Below are 27500 nucleotides of genomic sequence, written 5' to 3'. Positions count from 1 at the left end.
AAAAAATATAAATAAAAAAAATATTTTTTATAAATATAAAAATGATTTTTTTATAAAGACAACATTTCACCTTCTTACCTTCATTATTTGAAATGAATGACCACAAAATTAAAAACACAAGGAATGTTTTAAAGCAAATCAAAACAAAAGCACAATTAAGAATTTGTCTCGAAGAAAACAAGAAACAAAAAAAAAACAAAACGAACTGTAATCATAAATAATACAAAATATTATGAAGATAATTTTTTTTATTTTCACCTTCATCACTTGAAAGGAAAGAGAATGACCACTTAAAATTAAACCCAAAAGATTGTTTTAAAACAAATCAAAAGTCAACCGCAATTAAACATTTGTCTTGCAATAAAAAAAAAAACTAAAAATAATATCTTGAGACAAATTATTATTAAAGCCCTCTTGACAAAATCAGCATTTTACACCTTCCAACAAAAGTGACGTCTGTCGCCACTCGGGAAAAGGACGACAGTCATATATCAATTCTGAGAGACATATGTCAGTCAACCTTCAAGGTAGATTACTGAGCTTTGCTTATCTAGAGATAAACAGTCCACAGTACAGGTTAATTAGATTTGTACCTGAACAGGTGTTCTAGCTTCTCAAGGTTCTTACAGTTATACAATTTTTCGGTTATATTGTTCCAAATATACGGCACTGAAATCAATATAGTCTTCAAGGTTATGAAGAATTTTAAAGGATGATAATATACAGATAAGTACTATATGCAAAGAAGGAGAGAGAGAGAGAGAGAGAGAGAGAGAGAGAGAGAGAGAGAGAGAGAGAGAGAGAGAGAGAGAGATTATGAAATACTAACTCATAAAGGAAATAGGGTGAGGTCTGTGAAACCGCAAAGTAGAGAGAGAGAGAGAGAGAGAGAGAGAGAGAGAGAGAGAGAGAGAGAGAGAGAGAGAGAGAGAGACTTGCATACGATATTACCCACTCTGAGAAATGATGCAAATTGGAAGTTAACATGCTACGCAAATCCCTCCTGAGAGAAGGCAAATTGGTAAGCAAACACTCATGATGGGAAGCATTAGAGAGAGAGAGAGAGAGAGAGAGAGAGAGAAGAGAAGAGAGAGAGAGAGAGAAGAGAGAGAGAGAGAGAGAGAGAGAGAGAGAGAGAGAGAGAGAGAGAGAGAGAGACCTTGACTTAATAACTTCCAGATACCATTATCACGATTGCCGGATTTTGAGAGAGAGAGAGAGAGAGAGAGAGAGAGAGAGAGAGAGAGAGAGAGAGAGAGGGGAATTTACCTCAATAAAACACGAACATTATTATAGCAGTTACCCTGCTTTTATTAATAATAATAATAATAATAATAATAATAATAATAATAATAATAATAATAACAATAATAATAATAATCCTAAGAAAAATAGCACTAGTCAGAGAGAGAGAGAGAGAGAGAGAGAGAGAGAGAGAGAGAGAGAGAGACTGAGAGAGAGAGAAGAGGACTGGCTCAGTTCTTACAAATATCATGGGTCTCTCTCTCTCTCTCTCTCTCTCTCTGTATGTGTGTAAATAGGCATCAGGTGACTATAAACCATGGACTATACACACAAGTGTATAGTGGCTCGATGCATACACAAACATACACGCTTATTTTGACGTGTATGTTGCTTTTTTTAACACGCCCTCTCTCTCTCTCTCTCTCTCTCTCTCTCTCTCTCTCTCTAGCGAATTACCTTCCTTTCCCAAGAACTGTATTTGTTGTTCATATACTTTTGGGGTCAGGTTTGCAAAAGGAGATGTCTAGATATTCTCTCTCTCTCTCTCTCTCTCTCTCTCTCTCTCTCTCTCTCTCTCCACGCGGTTATTTCCTTAAGAGGCACAAACCATTCTTCTTCTCCTTCTTCTTCTTCTTATATTATTATTATTATTATTATTATTATTATTATTATTATTATTATTATTCCTCTTCTTCTTCTGCTTCTCATCTTCTTTTCCTTCTTCTTCTTCTTCTTCTTCTTATTCCTCATCTTCTCCTTCTTCTTCTTCCATATTTATCGTCTTTCAATAATTTTTCCGACGCGACGCAAACCTGATTTATCGACGAGACACTTCCTCCGGTCGCTCGCGAATAATACAATGACGGATCTCCGACGCGTGGCGATGAACACTAACGGTAAAACAATGCGTTCGTCGCCAGCAGCCGCTGCAAGCGACAAAAGCAACAAAAAAGAAAGCGACACAAAAAAAAAGCGACAAAAAAGAAAGCGACAAAGAAAGAACGTGACAAAAAAGGAAAGCGACAACAAAATAATAAAAAAGCGACTAACTGGACGATTTCTGACAGCAATGAAAAAGTACGATAATATTGAAATCTTGGTACGATAGTCATTTCACCTTGTTGCCAGATGACAGCGTGTAATGATTTTAACTTGTGCCGATAAAAAATTTGCTAAAGACTGCGAATTCTGGCGTCGCGAATACAAGGGTCAACCCGTTTGACCAGTCCTTCAATGTGCTAATGAATGTGAATTCTGGTTCCAATGCGCTAGAAAATGTGAACTCTGGCGTCACAAATACAAGGGTCAACCTGTTTGACCAGTCTTTGAATGTGCTGGAGAATGTATGTATAAGCATACATAATTATGTCAATACAAAGGAAAAAAAACTCTATAATATTGTAGGAGATAGGCAGACGAATTCCTAATCTATGTGATAGAAAACACAATCTAAAGACTATTTAGTGGACGTTCTATACAAAATTAGGACCTTGAAATCGCTGGAAATTATTGTATACACATTTTAAAATAATTTTTTTAGTTTTGAAAGATTAAAAATATAATAAAAATATTTTGCACTCTACTGTACAAACATTATGAACTTGCAATCGCCGTAAATTGTTGTTTTTTACGTAATTTTTCATGATTTAGAAAAATTAATAATAATAATAATAATAATAATAATACTAATAATAATAAATTCATAAAGCTATTATTATTAATGAATACTATACCAACCATTTTAGGGCGTACCTTCTACGCATGCGGGAAACTCCTCTTACGCCAAAAACATTCAATTAATGAAGAGACCACCTTTACGTCCCTACGCCCATTTTTACCATTCCGAAATTCTAAGACGACGGAGGAGGAGGAGGAGGAGGAGGAGGAGGAGGAGGAGGAGGAGGAGGAGGAGGAGGAGGAGGAGGAGGAGGAGGAGAATTATGAAGTCGAAGGAACATGGCGAAGTAATTGTTCAGCGGTGAGAGCCCGAGGGAAATTTACCAAGTCTGTTCCATCTTCAGAAACAGGCACACACATACGCACATACACATACACATACACATACGCAGGAGACAGACGACGAGAAACTGAGGAGAGGATCTCTCTCTCTCTCTCTCTCTCTCTCTCTCTCTCTCTCTCTCTCTCTCTCTCTCTCTCTCTCCCTAATCCTCCAACCCACCCCACCCAATTCTTGATCAAGTTCCTTGCCCCCTCCACCATAATCTTAATCATCTGCCTCTCTCCCGCCCCCTCCCAAAAACCCCTCCCCTTACCCCTCACCCTTTATTTCCTCCCCCTCCCCTAACGGCCCCTCCCACCAACTAGATACAGAAATATCTGATTATAAATTCATCTTCTCAACTTCTTCACTTTGTTGGACGAAGAAGAGTTCGTTGGGTTTTCTTTTCTTAAAAGCTCGGCCGGGGAAGGGAGGATCTCTCTCTCTCTCTCTCTCTCTCTCTCTCTCTCTCTCTCTCTCTCTCTCTCTCTCTATTAAACCAGTCAGTCACTACTTAAACCAACCCTATCATAAAACAAAGTTAAAAACAGCATCGACGTACAATGTCAGCCAAACTAGCGCCACGCCCCTTGCGATAAGCTTATATGTCCGTGCGAAAATAAAGAAAATAAAGCTACAGAGAGAGAGAGAGAGAGAGAGAGAGAGAGAGAGAGAGAGAGAGAGAGAGAGAGAGAGGTTATCTTATGAGTGGTTTCTGTCCAATAGAGCGAGGATTACCCTGTCGAAGTCCTACCTCTTTGAGGGTAAATATTTAGACATCAATGAACCCTCTCTCTCTCTCCATACATATATATATATATATATATATATATATATATATATATATATATATATATATATATATATATATATATAATATACAGTGGTCTGGAAGTCCACAAACCGTAATAGAATGGAACTTTTTTTTTTTTTTGCTTTCCCGTGCTGGAAGTGTCCAGATTTTTTCCGGCGCTGGAAGTGTCCAGATTTTTTTTAGCGCTGGAATTGTCCAGATTTTTTCCCCAGCGCTGGAAGTGTCAAGATTTTCTTCTCAAGCGCTGGAAGTGTTCCTAAGTGGTCTGGACGCCTTCGTGGTAAAATCAACGACGGAGAATTATTGACTGATTTACCTCACCCCATCTGCCGTTATTAACAGGGAAGGAAATGATTATTCTTCCATTATTAATGGGAGGAATGGGGGATGAGGGTGAGTACAGCAGGAGGAGGAGGAGGAGGAGGAGGAGGAGGAGGAGGAGGAGGAGGAGGAGGAGGAGGAGGAGGAGGAGGAGGAGGAGGAGGAGGAGGAGGAGGAGGAGAGGGAAATGGTTTACTCTATAGGAAAGGGAATATTATGCTTTAATTGAACCCACCAAAGGACTATCATTATTCACCTTGTTTTTGAGTTCACGGCTCTCTCTCTCTCTCTCTCTCTCTCTCTCTCTCTCTCTCTCTCTCTCTCTCTCTCTCTCTCTCTGGAATACAAACAAGACAAATGAATGAGAGATTCTGCTTGCTCTCTCTCTCTCTCTCTCTCTCTCTCTCTCTCTCTCTCTCTCTCTCTCTCTCTGGAATACAAACAAGACAAATGAATGGTCTATGTACCTAGGTTTCAGTAGACTGTTGTGGGCCACCCTAGCCTCCTCGTCCGGTTCGAGAATCGAACACGGGTCGTCCCTTAAGCCTCAGAGAGAGAGAGAGAGAGAGAGAGAGAGAGAGAGAGAGAGAGAGAGAGAGAGAGAGAGAGAGAGAGAGCAGTGGACCCCCAAATACAAGGGTGAACAATGATAGATCCGTGGTGGATGCAATTAAAGCATAATATACCCTTCTGTATAGAGCAAACCATTCCCCCTCCCCTCTCCCTCCCACCCCATTTCCCCATTAATAATGGAAGAATAATCATTTCCTTCCCTATTAATAACAGCAGAGGGGATGAGGTAACCGGTCAATAATTCATCAAGATCACTTTAGGACACTTCCAGCGCTGAAAAAAAACAGTTGGACACTTCCAGTGCTGAATAAAAACACCTGGACACTTCCAGCGCTGAGAAAACAAAAACATCTGGACACTTCCAGCGCTGAAACAAAAAACATCTGGACACTTCCAGCGCTGAAGAAAACAGTTGGACACTTTCAGGGCTGAATAAAAACACCTGGACACTTCCAGCGCTGAGAAAACAAAAACATCTGGACACTTCCAGCGCTGAGAAAACAAAAACATCTGGACACTTCCAGTGCTGAATAAAAACAGTTGGACACTTCCAGTGCTGAATAAAAACACCTGGACACTTCCAGCGCTGAGAAAAAAAACATCTGGACACTTCCAGCGCTGAAAAAAAAACATCTGGACACTTCCAGCACTGAAAAAAACCATCTGTACAATTCCACCGCTTAAAAAAATATGTGAATACTTCCAGCACTGGAATGAAAATAAAATAATTATATTTCAATTGGGACTGAGGACTCCTCTCCCAGATTATTCAAGAGAGACTGGAAGAGAGAGAGAGAGAGAGAGAGAGAGAGAGAGAGAGAGAGAGAGAGAGAGAGAGAGAGAGAGAGAGAGAGAGAGAGAGAATTCGTTCACTTGTCTGTTTCCTGAGGTGGTGTCGCAACACCAGAGATTAATGTCTCTTAAGAGAAGAACGGGGTTGGGATCAACACACACACACATTACTATACACACACACGCACATATATATATATATATATATATATATATATATATATATATATATATATATATATATATATATATATATATATATATATATATATATATATATATATATATATATATATATATATATATATATATATATATATACTGTAGAGAGAGAGAGAGAGAGAGAGAGAGAGAGAGAGAGAGAGAGAGAGAGAGAGAGAGAGAGAGAGAGAGAGAGAGAGAGTAAAAATGCACGCGAAAAAATGAACACTCGCAGAAAATTATTACAAATCCTACGAAATAACACAATTTCACAGTAATAATAAAACCATTTACGATACATAAACCATAAGCAAACCAATATTAAACCAAAAAACTTAAAACAAAAATTATTTTTAAAGTAAAGCAACTTCAACAAAAATTACGAAGCTCAAACTGCAGAACGATGACTCAGAAAAACTAACAATTTTAACATTCTTTCCGCGTCAACACCAACTAGACTCGTGGCCTCATATCTAAGCCTTTCCCAATTTAGTATCGTAATCTACTGCCTTGAATGTGAAAGATTATTAAACACTTATCCCCCCACCCCCACCCCCACGCCCACCCCACCTCCTGCGTTACAAAATACTGTACAAGAAATCTGGTATCATGTTCAGTTCATACACTGATTTCGACTGATGAATCATATACTGAACGGAAACGGAACGGAATATGGAGTTTAGGTCAAAGGTCAAGCGGCGGGACCTATGAGGTCATTCAGCGCTGGAACGGAAATTGAGAGTAGGTAGGTTTGAAAGGTGTAACAGGAGGAAAACCTTTTTGCAGCTGCACTACGCAACAACTGTTGGAAGGTTGAGGAAAGTAAGATGGAAGAATGAAAATGGAAAGGGTTGCAGCTAGGGACCGTAGGGACGCCGCGAAGAACCTTAAGTAATGCCTACAGTGCACCGCGTGAGCTGCACTGACGGCACTACTCCCCTACGGGGGTGATCGACTGGAAAAGAAAGTACTTTTCAAGCCACAGACGGAACAATCAAATAAAATATGATTTTGAGCGAAACTTAAAAAAAAAAAAAAAAAAAAGTAAAAAATGCGCCGAAGTTTCTTTGGCGCAGTCGAGTTTTCTGTACATCGTATAATCAAGACCACCGAAAATAGACCTGTCTTTCGCTGGTCACGGTATGTATAATGCTGCATGAGCCGCGGCCCATGAAATTTTAACCACGTCCCAGCAGTGGCCCTATATCGTTGCCAGGCTCACGATTATGGCTAACTTTAACCTTAATTAAAATCAAAACTACTGAGGCTACTGGGCTGTAATTTGGTATGTTTGGTGATTCGAGGGTGGATGATCAACATACCAATTTGCAGCCCTCTAGCCTCCTCAGTAGTTTTTAAGATCGGAGGACGGACAGAAAAAATGCTGACAGAAAAAAGTGTGAACGGACAGACAAAACCATCTCAATCGAAAAACTTGGAATAAAAAAATAATATTCGATTCCAGAACTGTTCGTGAGGGTACACATTCCCACCTCTTCCCTCCCCAATTCCAGTTGCAATTCCCGTAGCAATTCCTCCCTTCGGTCAGGATTAATCCCCTTGGAATTGACATTCCTCCCCTGCGGAGGGGGGGGATTCCAAGTGGGAATCTGGGAGGGAATCGGTGAGGTGAGTACCTTTGGTCCGGCGTAGGATTCTCTGGCAATTTGATTAGGTTAGGTTGATGAAAGAGGCTGTAGACGGCCTGACTGGCTGGAGTTATACCCACGTACGTGCGGGGCGTGTGTGTGTGTGTGTGTGTGTGTGTGTGTGTGTGTGTGTGTGTGTGTACATTTGTGATGTATTGGTTTCATACGTATGGTAGTTGGGTATTGAATACACTCGTTGGAGGCAATTTTATGCCTTGATAATTACACATTCAAGTATATATATATATATATATATATATATATATATATATATATATATATATATATACATATTTTTATAAATATTACTGCTGTTCGCCCTCGATGTAGTTAGGTGTAGGAATATTAGGCCAATTGACCTCGACAGAGAACATCTCTGCCCGCCGGTAGGGTAGGCAATTTAAAATAACAATCACCGCTTTAGACAAATGGCGCCGCATAGGCTGGAAAGTTTGTAAACAACATATGTTAGGGCATTAGGGACCTAAGCCTCAGAGAGGGTTTACGCCAATGACCCCTAGTTATGGTGGCCCTTAAGCTTTATTCTATGCATTCGACGGATGCCTTTGTCAAGGTCGGATTGCCCGGGGCGGTATAGGTCCTCTCTGGAAGAACGGCGAGGTCGGGGTCAGTCAGAGATGTGAGAGAGATCCCAGCGGTCACGGAACCAGGTGACGCTGCGTGCGTGCCCGAACGATATTCTTTATTACTTTCTCTCCTACGTCTATCTTAATTAGTGAATTGGGAAGACTGCCAGAATACGACTCCTGAAGTCCCTCGTTTGCGCAGCGACTCGGACGCTCACGGTAAGTCCGATTCTTGTTGAAGCTTCGTCGATTGACTAGTTCTTTTCTGTATTTCACAATTTTTCTTTGTTTTCTTCCTTCAGCCACCACTTAGGTATATGTGTTTACAAAGTCTAGATTAAGCCTAATTATTTTATTGTTAGCTTCAACCCCATTATTCCAGTAAAATACCTAGGATTTAGGGTAAGCAAAATCAGGTTAAATCTCGATGCTTTGATTGCCAAGCGTCCGAATGTTTGGAAGAACCGCTATGCGTTTAAAATCAAATTCATCTCAAATATTCTTTGTTAAGGTTAATAACCCTTAACTGGCGACCTTTGGCTAATTAACGTCTGTCTTTGAGGTTAACTTTTGGCTTCAAGTGACAGGTTACGTGTAATCTTGGTTTGCAGGGCCGTAAAAATTACGTAAATTGAATAATACATGATCAACCAAGACCTTCCCACACGTAACATTGTCGACCTTATGAGAATCTAAAGTACATTTTAGAGAAAGAATCTGGAGAAAAGGAAATTAAAATTACATTAATTCCAAAAAAATAAAAGTCAGATATCGAACCCCATTTCATTCTTCCAAACAAGGAACGAGGCATAATAATAAGCAGTAAAGAGGATAGTTATAATAACAAGTGTAGCGAGAATTAGCGTAGGAAAGGGTGCGTCGAGAGCAGAGAGTCATAATTTATAACGTCTAAGACAAGGACATTACCGTGTTCGGACCGTGAGTCAAGTCGTTCAAGTAACGAATTCAAAGGCCGAGAATCGCGGAGCCCAGCTCATGTACACAAAGTAATTTAGAAATCGCGTCGGAAATTCCGATCGTTATTGTTTGCATGTAGCGGGAATCATTCAAAAAACCGTGTCAGTGAAGTAGCAAACGAACTGAAATAGTAATTTTACAATAAAGGTACCGTGCAACAACGTAAATTTACGCAGGCAAGCTAGCATTTCTCTTTTCATTCTTTGTTTAATGTCCGGGTGAGAATACGATAACAAAGACAAAGTTGTTTGGTAATTTAGTTTTCCATCCGTAACGTAAAACGCTATGCATGATTGGTATATTTAAAGTAAAATCTGGATACCTGCATTTGTTTCGTTGTTTGAATTTGTGCTAAAAGAAAATACCACTTTGAATGTGTTGTTGTTTTGAAATTGTTCGAACTGTTTGTGAGAGAACGGCCATTTTGGGGTTTCCTTAGCAAGCCGAGGTTGTTTTGAAATTTAGGCCTAACGGGACCTTGGCCGCCATCTCAACGACCTTGTTATTGTGACCTCTGCCCGAGACACTCTGGGGGCATTTTTTTTTGCTTTTCAGAGCTTAACCCACCTCCTAATATCTTAGCTAGGAAAAAACCAAAAGATAATTTAGGCAGGGAAAGTTAGGCCTTAGTTAGGAGTAATAACAAGTTCCTATACGAATACCTACTATAAAAATCATATAAAGAAAATTTACAATTTTACGATAAACTTTTGTGACGTCGGCTCCCGGGAAAATTAAGATAATAAAGTAATCCCTAAGGAAGCCAAGACGACGCATCTATATCATTTTATTAAGATCCATGCCATTGTGCATGTATAAAATCTTTGTTTACATGTTCTTAAGCAGCAAGAAATTAGCTGATTGAAAATCTCTCTCTCTCTCTCTCTCTCTCTCTCTCTCTCTCTCTCTCTCTCTCTCTCTCTCTCTCGTCATTCAAGTAAGCATTCCTAACCTAAGTGTACGTGACCCTCTTCAAAGAAAGAACGGCCGACACTAGGCTAATTAATTCGAATACAATAAGCCAAAAAAAAAAAAAAAGAAACACCTCTGTCCCACAATAGATGAGGACAAGTTAAGAGTACTTACGATACAGTGATAAACTGTCGGTCACGAGTGAGGCCTGCTATCCAGACCGAAGCAAACAGTAGTTTTCACCCTCTGAAAAAAGAAGGGGCCAGCCGTTGCCAGTACTGGGACCAGCCACTCACGAGGATCTTTAAAAAAAAACCCAAATTCACTTTATTCCACAGTGCCAATAATTTGCAGCACTCATCACTGGAATAGCTTACTTCTCTATCTCTCTCTCTTTTACCTTCCTTTCTCTCTCATTCGATTGTTGCACTCTGCAGGTGTAGAGTGCCTTTCCTCCCATATAGCCTAGTTGGACTCCAGTAGAGGGTCCCTAGGAAACACATTGGCACCATAAGTGCCACCAAGCAAGAATCCAGAAAAATAAATAAAACAAAACCAAAAGGGAACACAGAAGAGAAAGTTCTTCTGGAACCTAACCTGCACCAGTGCCTAGGGATACTGAGTGCCACCAGTGTGACCTGTACACGGCACACCCAAACTACAGTGCCACCTTTTGAAAGGGTGCCACGTCATTGAAGAGACACTTCCTCGCTGCCCAAGTACGCCCGTCGACCCGGATAGACGCCCTTCCCCACCAGAACCATGGCAGCAGAGCATTATAAAACCTTCCTGGGGCTGGGGACGGCGGCAGGTCTCACCGGCTCGGAACTTACCACCTGGGTTAAGGAGCAAGTGGACGACTTGGCCAAGCGGGAGAAGGAAGAAAGACTCGAGCAGAGGAAGTATGAAGCCGAGCAGAGGAAGTATGAAGAAGAACGAAGGGTGTATGACGCCGAGCAAAGGCAATATGAAGAAGAAAGAGAAGAAAGAAGGAGACAGCATGAGTTAGCCTGCAAGGAAACTGAGTTAGCCCTAAAGGAGAAGGAGCTCGAGCTTGAGAGAGCGAAAATGGAGAATGCCGAAGCTATGGCTAGCCATCAAGCCTCCAGTCCTACACCTGCTGCATCAAACGCCCAATTTCGAGCATCAATTCTCTAGTCCCCAAGTGGACTGAGGACGAGCCAGAAGCATGGCTGGAGGAGATCGAGGCTCTTTTCGATAACTACAGCACCACGGAGACGGAGAGAGCCTTAATACTAGCCAAGCATATGGAGGGAAAAGCTGGCAGCAGCGCTTCGCTCACTGGAGAAGAGCCAGAGAGGCAACATGGCGGAAGTTCAGAGAGTCATTACAAAGGCCTACGAGATAACCCCAGAAAAATGGAGACAACGGTTCCGAGGTCTTGCCAAGGAAGTCGGCTGGTCTTGGACGGAATGGGCATGTCACAAAACCCAGTCCGGCACGCGCTGGTTCGACTCCTTGGCCTGCACGACGTTTGAGGATCTCTTCAATCGACCATGCTAGAAGACCTTTTCCAATGTGTGCCAGGGCCCCTTGCAGTATATCTTAACGATAAACAGCCCTCCACACTTATGGAAGCTTGTCGCATGGCTGATTCATGGGAAACCTTCAATCAGTCGCATAGCACCTCTCAGAAGCGAATCATCCCTCCGGCCTACCTCTCGAACTCCACTCGCCCGAAGAATGGACTGCCTAGCAAGACCCTGTGCAACTATTGCAAGAAGGGGGGCCACGCTGAAGCTGAGTGCCGATACAAACTCGGCACTAATAAGCAGCCTAACCCTACCAGCCAGAACTCCGCTCCCGATTCATCCGCTCAGCCCTCTCCTCCAACAGTTACTGCAGGCCACAGAGCCCATCCAAAAGGCCCGTGCAGATCCTGTGGGGCTGCTAGCCACTACAATGCTGGATCTCCGGCCTGTCCACATCATGTACCCACCACCAAATTTGTCAACCTAATCAGCACTTCATTCTCTGCGGCTGGTCCGCACCGGATCCTTTACCCCGAGAGACTGGAAACCCAGTACATCTCGGTGGCCCTCTTCAGAGCACTAGCCTGCCCATGACCCTTCCGGTCACAGTAGACACTGCGGCAGATATTAGCCTGATCGCCAGGGCCCAAGTGCCAGCCGGTGCTATGGTTGACGAAGAAACCCGGTGGGAACTGAAGTGGATAGAGGGCCACGCCATTACCGTTCCTACTGTCCAACTCCAGGTTATGACACCTTGGGGCACGATACCCCACCGCCTTGGCGTGGTAGGTGGAATTCGGCCCGGAGTGGCCTTCTTGTTGGGTCGGGATCTTCTCTGCGGAAGCCCGTCACCAACGCCACTCCACCGCCGCGTTACCTCCTCCACGGAGGCCCCATCTAACACTCTCAAAATTGACAAACCTCCACCTTCCGCCCACCAAAGTGGTCCGCGGAAGGGGCGCCACCCAACCTATTTCAGGCCTAGCCCTCTCCAATCGCGAAGGGCTGGCCCACCAAGAGGTCCTCCCCCTCCGCGAAGAGAGATTCAGGAGGAGCAGTACCGCTGCAGGACGTGCAAGCGGGCAGACCACTCCACAAATTGGGAGGGCTGCCCAAGCAAGCAACGCCCAGCGGACGCCCCCGAACAAAACTCTAGGAGAGGCTACGATCTCCCACTAGGGCAGGAATCTCTGCCGCAGCCAACCACAAGTCGTCCGCGAGGTAGTGCACCTCCGGACCCCTTGTCAGGCATGCCTGACCCTCAACTGCTGCCAGTGCCACTTGCGAGCACTGAGCAGTGCCAGACTCCGTCCGCCACGGACGTTGAGCTACCAATGGAAAAGGCCCCTATGCCGGGTCTAAATCATGAGGTGAATCCTCCTCCGGAGATTTAGGATTCCCATGCAGTTGATCATCGCGACTGGAGAGCCTCCAGCACCGAAACTTCTTCTTTGCAAGATTCTTCTTTGCAAAATTTGAATCCAGGGGATGAACCCTGGAGGATCGAAATGGTACCCTCTCCTTGGAAGACCAGGAACTGGCATCCTCGGACGCAGAAGTCGAGATCGCTCGCTCCGGTTGTCGCAGCAGCCGGAGTAGGGAGTCCTCCCGCAGCTTTTGCAGTTGCCCCTGACTTCGCGCCCGCTAGCCCTTCTGGCCTGTCCCCGGAGTTGGTGCTCTCATCACCTGCCAGGCCAGCTACTGATAGGCCTTGGAGGAAACCGAAGAAGAAGAAGAAGGGGCGGAAGAGAGCCCAGTAGTTGCCGAGCTATATGCTCATCCTGGCACTAGTGCCCTCTCGGCACAGTGCCCTAACATCTAAGAGTGATCCTGGCCCCTTGCCCAGAGAAGGTAGCCAGTGTGATCTCTTCCTTTTATTTGTACCTAGCCTAGGCCACCTTAAAGTACGGTACATCAATTTAGTAACCTTGTTCTTTCCACTTACCACCGAGCCGCAGTAATCATGTAAGTAGCCTAACTTATTTCAGTAATCTTAACTATTGTGAAACGAGCCACGATACTCGTGACACGCATGGCCTAAGACCTCAGTGAGGCACCCATTTATCATATGAGGCAACCCTCATGAATTAACTAGTAAATTTTAATTGTATTAAACATAAACCTTGTTGTAATTTAGTTAGAATGTTAACTCTTATGTTGGTGCTACGGTCGGGTTAGGATAGGTTAGGCTAGGGAATATCATAGAACGTACCACTAGGCTAGGTCTAAAACACATCATGATTGTAGGAGGTAGCCTATAATAACCGTGAGCACCTTCCAGTACTATTAGAATTAGGTAAAGTAGTGATTATAGCTCATATCCTATCTAGGTTAGGTAGTTCTGTAGCTAGGTAGGCTAACCAGGACTAATCTGCTCAGGGGAAGGAGAGTAACCTACGAGAGGCGAACAGCTTGTTTAGTATAGACCTTCACGCCCGAAAAAGGGAGTGAAGGCCCTCTTAAGGGGGAGCTTTTATAAATATTACTGCTGTTCGCCCTCGATGTAGTTAGGGTGTAGGAATATTAGGCCAATTGACCTCGACAGAGAACATCTCTGCCCGGTAGGGTAGGGTAGGCAATTTAAAATAACAATCACCGCTTTAGACAAATGGCGGGATAGGCTGGAAAGTTTGTAAACAACATATGTTAGGCATTAGGGACCTAAGCCTCAGAGAGGGTTTACGCTCAATGACCCCTAGTTATGGTGGCCCTTAAGCTTTATTCTATGCATTCGACGATGCCTTTGTCAAGGTCGGATTGCCCGGGGCGGTATAGGTCCTCCTCTGGAAGAACGAAGCGAGGTCGGGTCAGTCAGAGATGTGAGAGAGATCCCAGCGGTCACGGAACCAGGGTGACGCTGCGTGCGTGCCCGAACGATATTCTTTATTACTTTCTCTCCTACGTCTATCTTAATTAGTGAATTGGGAAGACTGCCAGAATACGACTCCTGAAGTCCCTCGTTTGCGCAGCGACTTCGGCGCTCACGGTAAGTCCGATTCTTGTTGAAGCTTCGTCGATTGACTAGTTCTTTTCTGTATTTCACAATTTTTCTTTGTTTTCTTCCTTCAGCCACCACTTAGGGTATATGTGTTTACAAAGTCTAGATTAAGCCTAATTATTTTATTGTTAGCTTCAACCCCATTATTCCAGTAAAATACCTAGGATTTAGGTAAGCAAAATCAGGTTAAATCTCGATGCTTTGATTGCCTCGCGTCCGAATGTTTGGAAGAACCGCTTGCGTTTAAAATCAAATTCATCTCAAATATTCTTTGTTAAGGTTAATAACCCTTAACTGGCGACCTTTGGCTAATTAACGTCTGTCTTTGAGGTTAACTTTTGGCTTCAAGTGACAGGTTACGTGTAATCTTGGTTTGCAGGGCCGTAAAAATTACGTAAATTGAATAATACATGATCAACCAAGACCTCCTCACACGTAACAATATATATACATACATACGACTATAAGAAGGCCTTCTTATATTCATATTACACTGTGGTATTACAGGAAAAGACATTCATACATACATACATATATATATAGGCTATATCCAGAGTATGTATGAAATCTATGTATGTATATATATACATATGCTGTTTATGTATAGGCTATATATACACGTGTGTTTATGTATGTACATAGGCTAGGTAGATAGATACCCATGCACGTTATTTAATTTATAATATAGATACTGGTAGAAGCCCCTACATTAGTTCTTTGTGTAGGCTAAATACGTGTTTCATTTCATAAAATTATTTTTCTGCACATATACAGTAGATGTAGGCCTAGGGCTTATGATTGGTCAGTCACGTGATTGTTGTTGCCTGATGTTAACTTTGAAAAGCGTTCGGTTTTCGGAGAAGTTTTAAATTACAGAGAAAAATTCTATAGAAAAAAAATTTCGAAGAAGTTTTAAATTATAGACAAATTTTTCGAAGTTTTAAATTATAGAAAAAATTTTCGAAGAAGTTTTATATTATAGAAAATTTTTCGAAGAAGTTTTAAATTATGGAAAAAAAATCAACCGTGAAAAACTGATAGTAACGAGTAGGCCTAAATACCCTAAGCCTATAGGCACAAATGTTAAATCGAAAAAAAAATTAAGATCTTTAACACTAGGTCTACGTATTCCCTTAGGACGTGGAGGGAGTAGGGCTTCATTCCTTTTACTGTACCTCCTTTCATATTCTCTTTCTTCCATCTTACTTTCCTCAACCCTCTCCTAACAATTGTTTCACAGCGCAACTGCTTTGAGGTTTTCCTCCTGTTACACCTTTCAACCCTTCCACTCTCAATTTCCCATTCACCGCTGGATGGTGACCGCATAGGAATGAAAGGGGTTGCAGCTAGGGGTTGAAGGGACGCTGCAAAGAACCTTATGCAATGCTTACAGTGCGCCGCGTGAGGTGCACTGACGACACTAATCCCTACGTGTCAAAATCCTATGGATTTATTAAAGAAAGACGAAATTAAAACAAAAAATAAAGAAATATTGTAACTAAAGACAAGAAAACTCAAGAAATACAATAGAAGAAGAAGAAGAAGAAGAAGAAGAAGAAGAAGGAGAGAGAGAGAGAGAGAGAGAGAGAGAGAGAGAGAGAGAGAGAGAGAGAGAGAGAGAGAGAGAGAGAGAGCGCATCAAACAGCCCACCCACTTGCATAGCAATATCATTATCATGAACCTGTTTTCGTCATAATCACCCCTCACGCTCACCCTCCCCCTTCCCTCCCTCTGGGGGAGAGGGGGAGGGGTTGTTACATGCCCATGGGTACTCCCTTATCTTTCATCATGACTCCATACCCGATGTACGCGCACTATGTACACTATGTACATTTTAGTGGCGGTGACATACATAGGTTATCGTAACTGGTCTGCTTCCGTGATTTATACGGTCATTAAATGTGAGCTGGAGAGAGAGAGAGAGAGAGAGAGAGAGAGAGAGAGAGAGAGAGAGAGAGAGAGAGAGAGAGAGAGGGGGGATACGTGCTAATATTGGACAAAGCGGTGGGGGTTAAAAATCGTTCAGATAATTCCGGTGGATGTACAAGTTGTAAATATACTGCTCTCTCTCTCTCTCTCTCTCTCTCTCTCTCTCTCTATATCTCTCTATCTCTCTATCTTCTCTCTCTCTCAATATCTCTCTCTCTCTATGTATATATATATATATATATATATATATATATATATATATATATATATATATGTGTACACAACATATAGGCTACACAGTACATGTACATGTATGTATGTATGTATATATATATATATATATATATATATATATATATATATATATATATATATGAATGCTATACACATACAGTACATGTGTATGTATATCTATATATACGATATATATATACATATATTATACACATACATACATACATACATACACATATATGTCATTCCCTCTAACGACAAGCAATCGCAACCAGTGAAAGTATTCTTGGCAAAAGTTTCAAAACTCCGAAGATAAAAACATTAATAATATGCATTCAGACTGCGTTGCGTCATCGTCTCAAACAATGGCCTCTGCCTGACTCCCTCCTCCTGCATCCCTTGCAAGAAGCGTGCTTCGTTGCAATTCGTGCTTCCGTTCTGCTTGTGCAATTTCCTTTTTGCGTGTGTTTGTCTCCGTCACTCACTCAGTAGATGGTGGCTGGTCTTGTCTCGTTGTGACTAGTGAACTCATTTAGAGATGTCACGTTAGGTCCAGTTAGTAAGCTGCTAACTTCTTTTTTTTATTTATTTTTGTCTTACTTGACAGAGTTAGGCTATGTTGCGTGTGTGTGAGAGAGAGAGAGAGAGAGAGAGAGAGAGAGAGAGAGAGAGAGAGAGAGAGAGAGAGAGAGAGCATGAATGTGGATATTTCGGAAAGACACAGGAAAGACACAGAAAATAAATATAAATAAATAATAATAATAATAATAATAATAATAATAATAATAATAATAATAATAATAATAATAATAATATAGTGTTCCTCCTCAGTTTTCGTTTCGACAATAATAATAATAATAATAATAATAATAATAATAATAATAACAATAACAATAACAATAATAATAATAACTCACCGAAAATTTGGCCTGAAAATATACAACTTAGATCCACTTGAAAGTAAGACTGAAAAGTGAGACTGAAGTACAGCGAAACAGCTGTTCGGAGAGGCACTTATCTTGGTCAGTCTTAAGAGGGCCTACCTTAAGCCCCAAATAGCGCCAAAGATTTCGAGATAGAGGCCTAGACTAGTATCTATAGGCCTTGGGAGACTCTGTGTAGGCTATTTCAGACCGGGCGAACCTAAGTTGGACCATACGGAATTTAAAAATAGTCAAAACCATTTCATATAGCCTATATAAGTGAGTTTCATGTTTCATGTCCATGGTTAAGGAAATTTATCTTGAAAAATGATAGTATATTACCTATGTGTATTTCATATCCATGGGTCATGAAATTTCCCTTGGAAAGAAGTAGTATATTACTTAGGCCTATATGCTATGTGTAGGCTACTTGTATTCACAGCTGGCGAAATTCATCTTGAATAAAAAGGTAGCATGTTACCCATTTTATAAGTCGATTTTGTACATACAGCTGATAAAATTTATCTTGGAAAAAAAAAATGAAATATTACCTATTTTGTATGTGTATTTTATATCCACAACTAATAAAATCTGTCTTGAATAATGAATACTATATTACAGATTTTATAAGTGTATTTTATATCAACAACTATCCTTTTCGCAAGTGCATTTCATATCCACAGCTAATAAAATTTATCTTGAATAAAGAATAGTATATCACCCACTTGATATGTGTATTTTTTTATGAAATTAATGAAATTTTTCTTGAAAAAAAAAGGGTAGAATAACTGATGTCCGTAATGGATCTAACTCAGGTACTGTATAATATATCAACAATACACTCGTTACTCATAGGCGTGAGGCTCGCAGCCTCACTCCCATGACGAATGCTCAGAAGTTTGAAACAGACTTTAGGAGTCGCTTACGATACCCCAGAAGTCTAAAAGTCAGTACATACACAAAGTTATTCGTTAAAAAAACAGAAATCTTAATTCAAGTCAATTGGAACACGACTCTACTATAAAACTATAAACCTTAATATAGCCTATACATAAATATAAATATATATATATATAGCCTATATACATATTTGTATGTGTAAATTAGCAGTGTATTAGTATACTATAAAAACAATGGCGATCTGTTTACTATTAAGTCACACACACACGAAAATTACTTTTAATAAGCTCAGTACCTTCAAAATCATTTCACCCGCGAATGAAACGTAAATTTAACATTGTTTTTAATCTAGAACATCCCCACGAAGAGGTAGGCCTAATTAAACAATCATACATAATTTATAATTAGTTTTAATCCTGTCACAAATTCTCAGACCATGTTCTAGTAAAGTAGGCTAATATTCCTACCATTTCCTTGAAGGGCCTCCAACATCCCCTTGTAGTATGCCGTGGTAATATGCACGATTTTCTATAGACCATTTGCTCTTGGAACCCTGCTCTACTTGCCACTGGAATCTCTCTCTCTCTCTCTCTCTCTCTCTCTCTCTCTCTCGTTTATATACTAATTAGACTTTTTTTTTAATTCAGCCATCTCTCTCTCTCTCTCTCTCGCTCTCTCATCAAAAGTATTTTCCATCTTCCAAGGTCTCTTGTATGTTACATAACAGTAAACCACTCTCTCTCCCTCGCCCCCCCCTCTCTCTTTCTCTCTCTATTTGTGAATATCTTAGGACTATTGTATTAACTGTGTCTGTATCTATCTAGTCTGTGAGTGACACTTGGCATTCACTTTGACACAGAGCGGCGCAAAAGACACCCTGTCTGTCTGTCTGTCCGTCACTGTCTTCCTTACTGTCCCATTTATAACTGCATATCATGTGTCGGATAAACAAAACACGCAATTGTCACGTGATACGTCAGCTGGGGGCACGTCAGATTAATGCCCAGCTGGAGAAGATGGCTCTCACAAGGTCTTGGGTAAGAGAGAGAGAGAGAGAGAGAGAGAGAGAGAGAGAGAGAGAGAGAGAGAGAGAGTGTTGTGACAAGGCAGTGGGTTGCATTAAGTTTAGTATAGCCTATTTCTACAGCATGCATATTTTATATATGTGCATATACTGTGTGTGTATATATATATATATATATATATATATATATATATATATATATATATATATATATTGCCTATAGGCCTATGCTACTAACATTAAGCTAACATCAAAATCAAAAGACTTCAACATTCTAAAAATATTCAACATTCCGTAAATTACCCTCATGACTTATATACACCTGATTCCTGTATAAAAACACACTTGCTTCAATAAAAAAAAATAGATACAAATTACCCACACTTACATTAGTTTTAAAAATTCCATTATATATACGTGTCAGTATAAACTCAACAGAAATTGGCTACACTTGGTAGGTCTAAATAAAAAATAAGTCTAGCAAAAATTCTACTACCCTATTTTACCAACTAATGTCTAAATAGAAATTGACTAGACTTAGGCCTAAATAGAAAAATAAGTCTAGCAAAAATTCTATTACCCTATTTTACCAACTAAAGTCTAAGATTGTTCTCAACTACAACAAGAAAGAGAAATTTAGAATAAATAGGCCTAACATATACAAAAATCTACTTTTTAGACCAACTACTTCTAAAAATAAGGGCATATTTTTTCTTATTGCCTCGTTGGTCATTCTTGGTTAACTGACCAAACCTTGACATATTTTTCCCCATTCAGACCTTTTGTACTGCTTCGTTATCCGACAAGTTTTTCCAGGAGTGGTTTGTGATAAGGTCGATGAATAACAATTCCCTTAGGCCTATAGGCAACTCTATGATGAAAGTTTTCCCCATAACATAAGTTATGTATAAGTGGATAGGCCTAGAAATTAATATTATAGGGCTTTGCGGATACGTTCTTATTAGGCCTATAAACAAATATTACAGGATCTTGCCTATACAATTTTATATCTTGTGTAAAACTATTAAATAATTTTTTTTTTCCTTAACCGAACGTTATGTAAGAGCACACTCACAGCCTAGGCTTATAAAAGTTTGCTTATACAATCTTATATCTTGTGTAAAACTATATCACAAAATGTTCCTTTTCCTTAACAGAACGTAATGTAAGTGCACACACACATAGGCCTACAGTACTGAACACCGAAATAGAATATTAGTTACAATGTACAATATAAATGTCTGTAAGATCACACTTATATCTAAAAATCTCTAAGTCAAAATTAGCTAAAAACCTTTCGATAAATGTGACTTACTCTCGTCATGCAATCCCGTCTGACAGGCCTAATTTTCCTTTTCTTTTTTTACTTTCTTTATATCATTTCATTCCACGTAATATTTTAAATTAAAAACAAGCGAGATATATACTGTATACGTACTTCTTCCAAGCTCTCTCACGGAGCGGCACTAGACCCATACCACTTAGCAACCGATCACGCATTCAAGTTCGGGAACTTTCTTTCGGCGGTCCTGAAATCCTGGTCATTATCAGAGTAAGTGAAAGCTTTAAAAGAAAGCTTTCAATGAAAGCTGTAAAAGAAAGGTGGAAGAGAGGTGGGGAGGGAAGGGGGAGGGGAAAGGGCCACGATAATGGGCCTATGCACTTAGACCAAAACAAAAGCGTACGCAGCTGGAGACAAGACTGACAACTTGGATGGGGGTACCCGAGGAAAATGGGTGAGGGGGAGGAGGAGGGAGAAGAGGAGAGAGAGGGTGGGACTGGGAGGAAGGAGAGGGGGAGGCGGAGGTGGAGGGAGAGGGTGAGGGGAGGGGGAGGGAGGTAAGGCAGGTGAGGGAAACAGTTCAAGGAGCGAGAGTTTGGGAATGCGGAAGAGTGGGGGGGAGGGGGGATGAGAGACGGAGGACTTGAGAGAGAGAGAGAGCCGGAAAAGTGGACATAAATACAGAGAAGGAGAAGGTAGTGTTACAAGCAGAGAGAGAGAGAGAGAGAGAGAGAGAGAGAGAGAGAGAGAGAGAGAGAGAAAGAGTATACCTTAGTCTAACCAGACCACTGAGCTGATTAACAGAGAGAGAGAGAGAGAGAGAGAGAGAGAGAGAGAGGGTCATATCACCAAAGATAAGACTGCTGCAAATCATCCATTGGAGAGAGAGAGAGAGAGAGAGAGAGAGAGAGAGAGAGAGAGAGAGAGAGAGAGAGAGAGAGAGAGAGAGAGAGAGAGAGAGAGAGAGACACTTCACAGCCTAAGGCTTCGTTGAATAACTTAACGCATTCAAATTGCTTGGGTGTCGGCCTACGCTTGTGAGGTGGTTCGCGTGGGTGGGGACACGAGAGAGAGAGAGAGAGAGAGAGAGAGCATAAGGAGTTGCTGTCCGTTGCGAAATATTTGTTTGCAATTGCAACTTAAACCCCGCACAGGTGATCGCTTATACTGAAGACTAAAGAGAAAATAAACCGAAATAAACCAGTCTTCAATTGGGATAGGTTTTTATGAAGCCTATACGACTAAAAAAAACTAAATCTGTAGGCCTATATCTTTTATAAGGGTAAACGTTTTTTATTTTTCAAAAGTAAAACCTTACCTTGAAGTTGGCCAAGACTAGGTCTAATTGTGGATAGTATGAAAAATTAATTGCATAAAAAGTTTAGTAACATCTAATTATATAAAAATTAGTTTCAAAAACCCTGACACGCTTTTAAAATCGATTAAAATAAAGAGAAAATGTTGCATGTTAAACATGTCACCAAACTTTGCTTTAAACCGCAGATTCTTCATAACACCCTTCTAAAATTACTTAAAAATATATAGCCTATTACAAAGCATATTTAATAAAAAAACATAGACTACACAGAAAATTTAATAAAAAAAAAAAACACTGAATAAATTCATAACATACAACATAAACAAAAATATCATATAAACAAAGAATATTTAATTATAAAAAACATATCTTAGAGAGAAATTTCAATTTAAAAACCAAATGAATATATAACACAATACTAAAAAAAAACATAAAACATAAAATGTAATAAAAAACAACCTATTTAATATAAATTCCTACCATACAAAAAAAAAAAAACACAACTTCCCAGACACCAGATATAAGAAAAAAAAAAAAAAATCGAACTTCAAGGCCAGTGCAAGTAATAGGACAAAGCCATCAGCCATTATCAATCTCCGCGCATGCGCGCCGCCATGATGACTTGACGATCACCATCATCATCCTCATCAATATTCGATCACCGAAAGCGTCCTCCTTAAATTAATACCATTACGTCATGTGACAACAGTGACGGCACTGACAACACCGAGGCGCTACTGACAGCAGGTCTGCCGTGATCAGGAAACGTCAGGATTCGGTCGTTTTTTTTTAACGATTTTTTTGTTTACTTTTTTTTTACATTTTTTTTTAAGTGAGATACGAGGAATCGGACATAGGCCTACGTCAGAAAGAAAGTATGTCCAGAATACGGAACTACTACTCTCTCTCTCTCTCTCTCTCTCTCTCTCTCTCTTAATTTTAAATATATTCCATATTCTCTTGTTTACACATTCTCTCTCTCTCTCTCTCTCTCTCTCTCTCTCTCTCTCTCTCTCTCTCTCTATATATATATATATATATATATATATATATATATATATATATATATATATATATATATATATATATATATATATATATAGTCTACATACATACATACATATGTACTGTATATACAGTATATACAATATATGCTTATATATGCAAAATATATATACATATATATATATATATATATATATATATATATATATATATATATATATATATATAGAGATAGAGAGAGAGAGAGAGAGAGAGAGAGAGAGAGAGAGAGAGAGAGCAAAGCAACCAAGATCATAAATATATAAAAAAAAGGGGCAGCTAGCCTAATTACGTAAGCCTATATTAACCTACGTAAGTCCATTATGATTCACTTCTTTGTACAACACAGCGCCCCCTACAACTCATCCTCCAGTTAACGCCTACGACAACAGCAGCCACAACAACAACAACACTACAACAACAACAATAACTCCAAGAACAACAGTCAGGCCACAATGAACGTCATCGAGGGACAGAATACGTGATCTGGCATATAGATCGCCGCCATTATCACCGACATTAAATCAGTGTATGTGTCTTTAATCGAGCCAAGGAGTCAGAGAGAGAGAGAGAGAGAGAGAGAGAGAGAGAGAGAGAGATTCATAAACTGTTCAAGAAATTGACCGACATTCTTCTCAGAATGTGTTGACGAATCCAACCTGGTATATACAAAAAACATTAATTAAATAGGTAATATAATTCATTTAGAGAGAGAGAGAGAGAGAGAGAGAGAGAGAGATTCTTACATTATTAAGCAAATGACCTACATTGTTTTCAGAATGCGTTGGAAAATAATTGAACGTTGTAGGTCTATATGCAGTATATATTACATAATAAAACATTAATTTAATTGTTGATATAATTCGCTTAAGGCACACACAGTCGTCCTGCAAGCAGCGCATGCGCAAAAAGGCGAAGTCTCGACCGAATATTAATTGAATTCTGAACACTCTTCCTTCAGTCAGTGAACTTGTCCAAACAAACGGGGTTATTGAAAAAGCCATACGGAGTGAATTAAGGGGCGATGAGTGGCTCTCTCTCTCTCTCTCTCTCTCTCTCTCTCTCTCTCTCTCTCTCGCGCGCGCGCGCGCGCGCACAAACATATATAGGATATGATACATTCCAATGCAATCCGCGGATTGCTCAAGGCGATTACGCAATCCCTCCAATTTACAATTCCCTCAAACTACTGTAATGCCTTGGCATGTTCTGGCCGTGTCGTGAAAAAAAAAAAACACGCACAATTTACAAACACAAACACGAAACAAAAACATGCAGAGAATAAACCTATGAAATCACAAAGCCTACATAGGAAATTCGATTCGCGGTACCGAGATCCCACAAGGTGGTATGTTAGGGCCTGTACAGAAAGATTTTTAGGGAGGACCAGGAACTCGATCCTTAACAGCTGTATGGAGGTACGTGAGGTGGCTCTGTATACTATGTAAGTGGGTATTTAAGGAAATGGGACTATTTTAGTTGATTTTCTATGTATTTTTACTTATATACCCTATAGACTGTATTCAATGGGGTTAAAATACATAGGGGCTTCGATAGGTGGCAATATTATACGTAGACACCTTCCTAGGTGTAGGAGGTTTTCTGCACGCTGTATAGTGTATGTTCAAGGAAATGGGGTATATTTTGATAGATTTTTTATGTAGGATTTACGCAAGGAGTCCATAGGATGTATTCTAGAGGGCCAAAATACAGAGGGGCTTCGATAGGTGGCAATAATATACGTAGACACCTTCCCAGGTGGAGGAGGTTTTCTGCACGCTGTATAGTGAATATTCAAGGAAATGGGGTGTATTTTGATAGATTTTCTATGTAAGATTTAGGCTAGGAGTCCATGGGATGTATTATAGAGGGCCAAAATACATAGGGGCTTCGATAGGTGGCAATAATATTGACGGTAGGCACCTTCCTATGTTCAGTAACGCTTTGAAGACGTGTAGCCTTGAGTATCCTCCGAAGCCTCGGAAGAAATTCAAAGACGATACATAACTTTTAAAAACTTATAATAACAATAATAAATAAGACTGTAATAACATAACCATTACCTTTATGCATCCAGTGAAGAAGTAAATCCAAGGGGGGCGGGAGATAACGAGAAGGGTTGTAATATAACACTTTTTACAACAACAACAACAACGAAGGCATTTTCTTTTGCACTACACTGTAAAGGAGAGACCAACTCGCTCTTCGGAACACTGACTGACTTGACTCGGTACGTTGTTATTTTTTTTTTATTTAGAAAAAAACACGATTTCTTCCCTCTAAACGATCATTATCAACGTCGACACACTTTCACCGTAATAAACCTCGAATAATCCACCACATTCGACGCATCATCGATGACATACATCCGCGGAAACGCTGTCATTTTCATTTTCGCCGAAGGACGCGCGCGTACTCACCACCATTGCACACGACAGCACACTAACTGCCCCCTCCCCCTCCCACAACTACTTATACCGCTGGCAACTTGGGATTATACATCAGTTGGCAACCGCACGCCAGCCCGAGCGGATGCCAGATGCCGCCGCTTTCGCATGACGACAACGCGCCACGAACTTACGACGACGAGACTTCAAGGAACCGTTTTCTTTCATTTAAAAAAAAACAAAGAATAAAGAGAAATTAACGATATTAAAAGACGTCTACGCATTAACAAATACTTATAAATATGTAAATTATACTAAATACCAGGAATAAAGACCCAAGACGCAGAAAATTAACGTATAAAAGCGAAGAAGGAGCAGCCACAGACAAAAAGAAATTAGGACCTACATGCGCAACAGGACAAGATCTCCCTCTCCCTCTTCTTCTTCTCCTTCTTCTTATACTCCCCCTCTGTCCCCCCCTGAACAACTCCCTCCCTCCCTCCCAGAGCCAACTTCCTAGTTCATAATCATCGCCTGATCCTGTTTTAGCGAACACTTCAAACCGTCTCCTCCGTTGGACGGTAGATAGACGGATTTCAAGTTGCAACTTGGCTAAGAACCTTTCGGCGGTGGCACCAGGAATGTGTGAGAGAGAGAGAAAGAGACAGAGTGTGTGTGAGAAAGAATGAGAGACAGAGAGACTAAAGGGAGAGTGAGGGAGGGAGGGACAGTTCTAGTCCCAAGAGAAGGACGTTAAATGAATCAAGGTCAGGTGACTTGAGACTGAAGATCTCTAAAAGACTGAACAGTTCTATCTTTAAGAAGCTCCGCTTGTTTTATTTATTTTTCTTATTCCTTCACGTATTTTTTTTTTTTTTTTGCATAACTAGAGAGCATAATCTCTCAGAGATGCTTTTTCTTCATTTTATAGGACTAAATGCTACTAAGAATGTAGAATGGGTCGCGAACTCGCGACGTTTATTACAGAGTGGTTGCACATTGCATAATCTGTTAGGTAACATTTATCGCTCTCTCTCTCTCTCTCTCTCTCCTTGATGAACAGCGAAATGCCCCTTGTATCCCTTACTATGTCGTGAGAAACATTCCTGACCATAAAACCTCTTTCTCACTCTCTAAGGATTTCTCTCTCTCTCTCTCTCTCTCTCTCTCTCTCTCTCTCTCTCTCTCTCTCAAGTGAAAACGGGACCGACTAAACTATATTCTTTCTTTCACAGATATAAATAAGCAAACCATAAAAACTCTCGCCTCTTTCTTATGAAGAAGAAACGATTAGAAAGTATTCTCTCTCTCTCTCTCTCTCTCTCTCTCTCTCTCTCTCTCTCTCTCTCTCTCTCTCTCTCTCAATACACCAGATCACAAAAGGCAAGCTACAAATTTCTAAAGCTACAATAATTTACATATAAAAGAAAAAGTACTGCTAAAAAACCCTACTCTCTCTCTCTCTCTCTCTCTCTCTCTCTCTCTCTCTCTCTCTCTCCCGCAGTTCCTAAGGCTATTAGAGATTACCTAATGGAAAGGCAAAGAGCTCTACCAATTCCAGTTGATTTAGTCCTGTCTAATACATTAATAGGATTTGAGGCATTAATGCAATGCTTCTGACATAATGGAGGAACCTACCACACAGCCTTCCTGTGGTGGGGGCTGCGGCCGCGGCTGCTTCTGCCGCGTAAGCATCACAGACAGACAGAACAGACAAGACGGACAGACAAGAGATACGCAATGAAGACGCCTTCTCTGAAAGACAGGGGACATTAATATATATATATATATATATATATATATATATATATATATATATATATATTAAATAAACTCCAGTGTTAGAAGCTTATACAAAGCGACTGAAGTTGTAGTTCCTGGAAGTTTTCTGTACAG

At 40.5% G+C, this 27500-nt stretch overlaps 1 protein-coding gene across 7 annotated transcripts in view; it reads right to left on the bottom strand.

Moving 5' to 3' along the window:
* The window catches only part of LOC136828133 (carboxypeptidase N subunit 2-like), an 849326-nt gene that overhangs the window by 352279 nt on the left and 469547 nt on the right, over positions 1 to 27500 (bottom strand). For 2 of the 7 annotated variants that reach the window (XM_067085941.1, XM_067085939.1), the window contains exon 1: positions 25281 to 26001. The exons of 2 other annotated variants lie outside the window; for them this stretch is intronic. The gene's annotated coding sequence lies outside the window, so the exon portion shown is untranslated. Of the gene's footprint in view, positions 1 to 25280; positions 26009 to 27500 lie in introns of those variants that run through there. 3 more of the 7 variants (XM_067085938.1, XM_067085944.1, XM_067085947.1) reach the window with 3 other exon arrangements.

The sequence above is a fragment of the Macrobrachium rosenbergii genome, chromosome 42 (genome assembly GCF_040412425.1).
Source record: "Macrobrachium rosenbergii isolate ZJJX-2024 chromosome 42, ASM4041242v1, whole genome shotgun sequence".
Taxonomy (NCBI): domain Eukaryota; kingdom Metazoa; phylum Arthropoda; class Malacostraca; order Decapoda; family Palaemonidae; genus Macrobrachium; species Macrobrachium rosenbergii.
The sequence above is the reverse complement of the archived record's forward strand: the minus strand, read 5'-3'. Positions and strand labels throughout refer to the sequence as shown.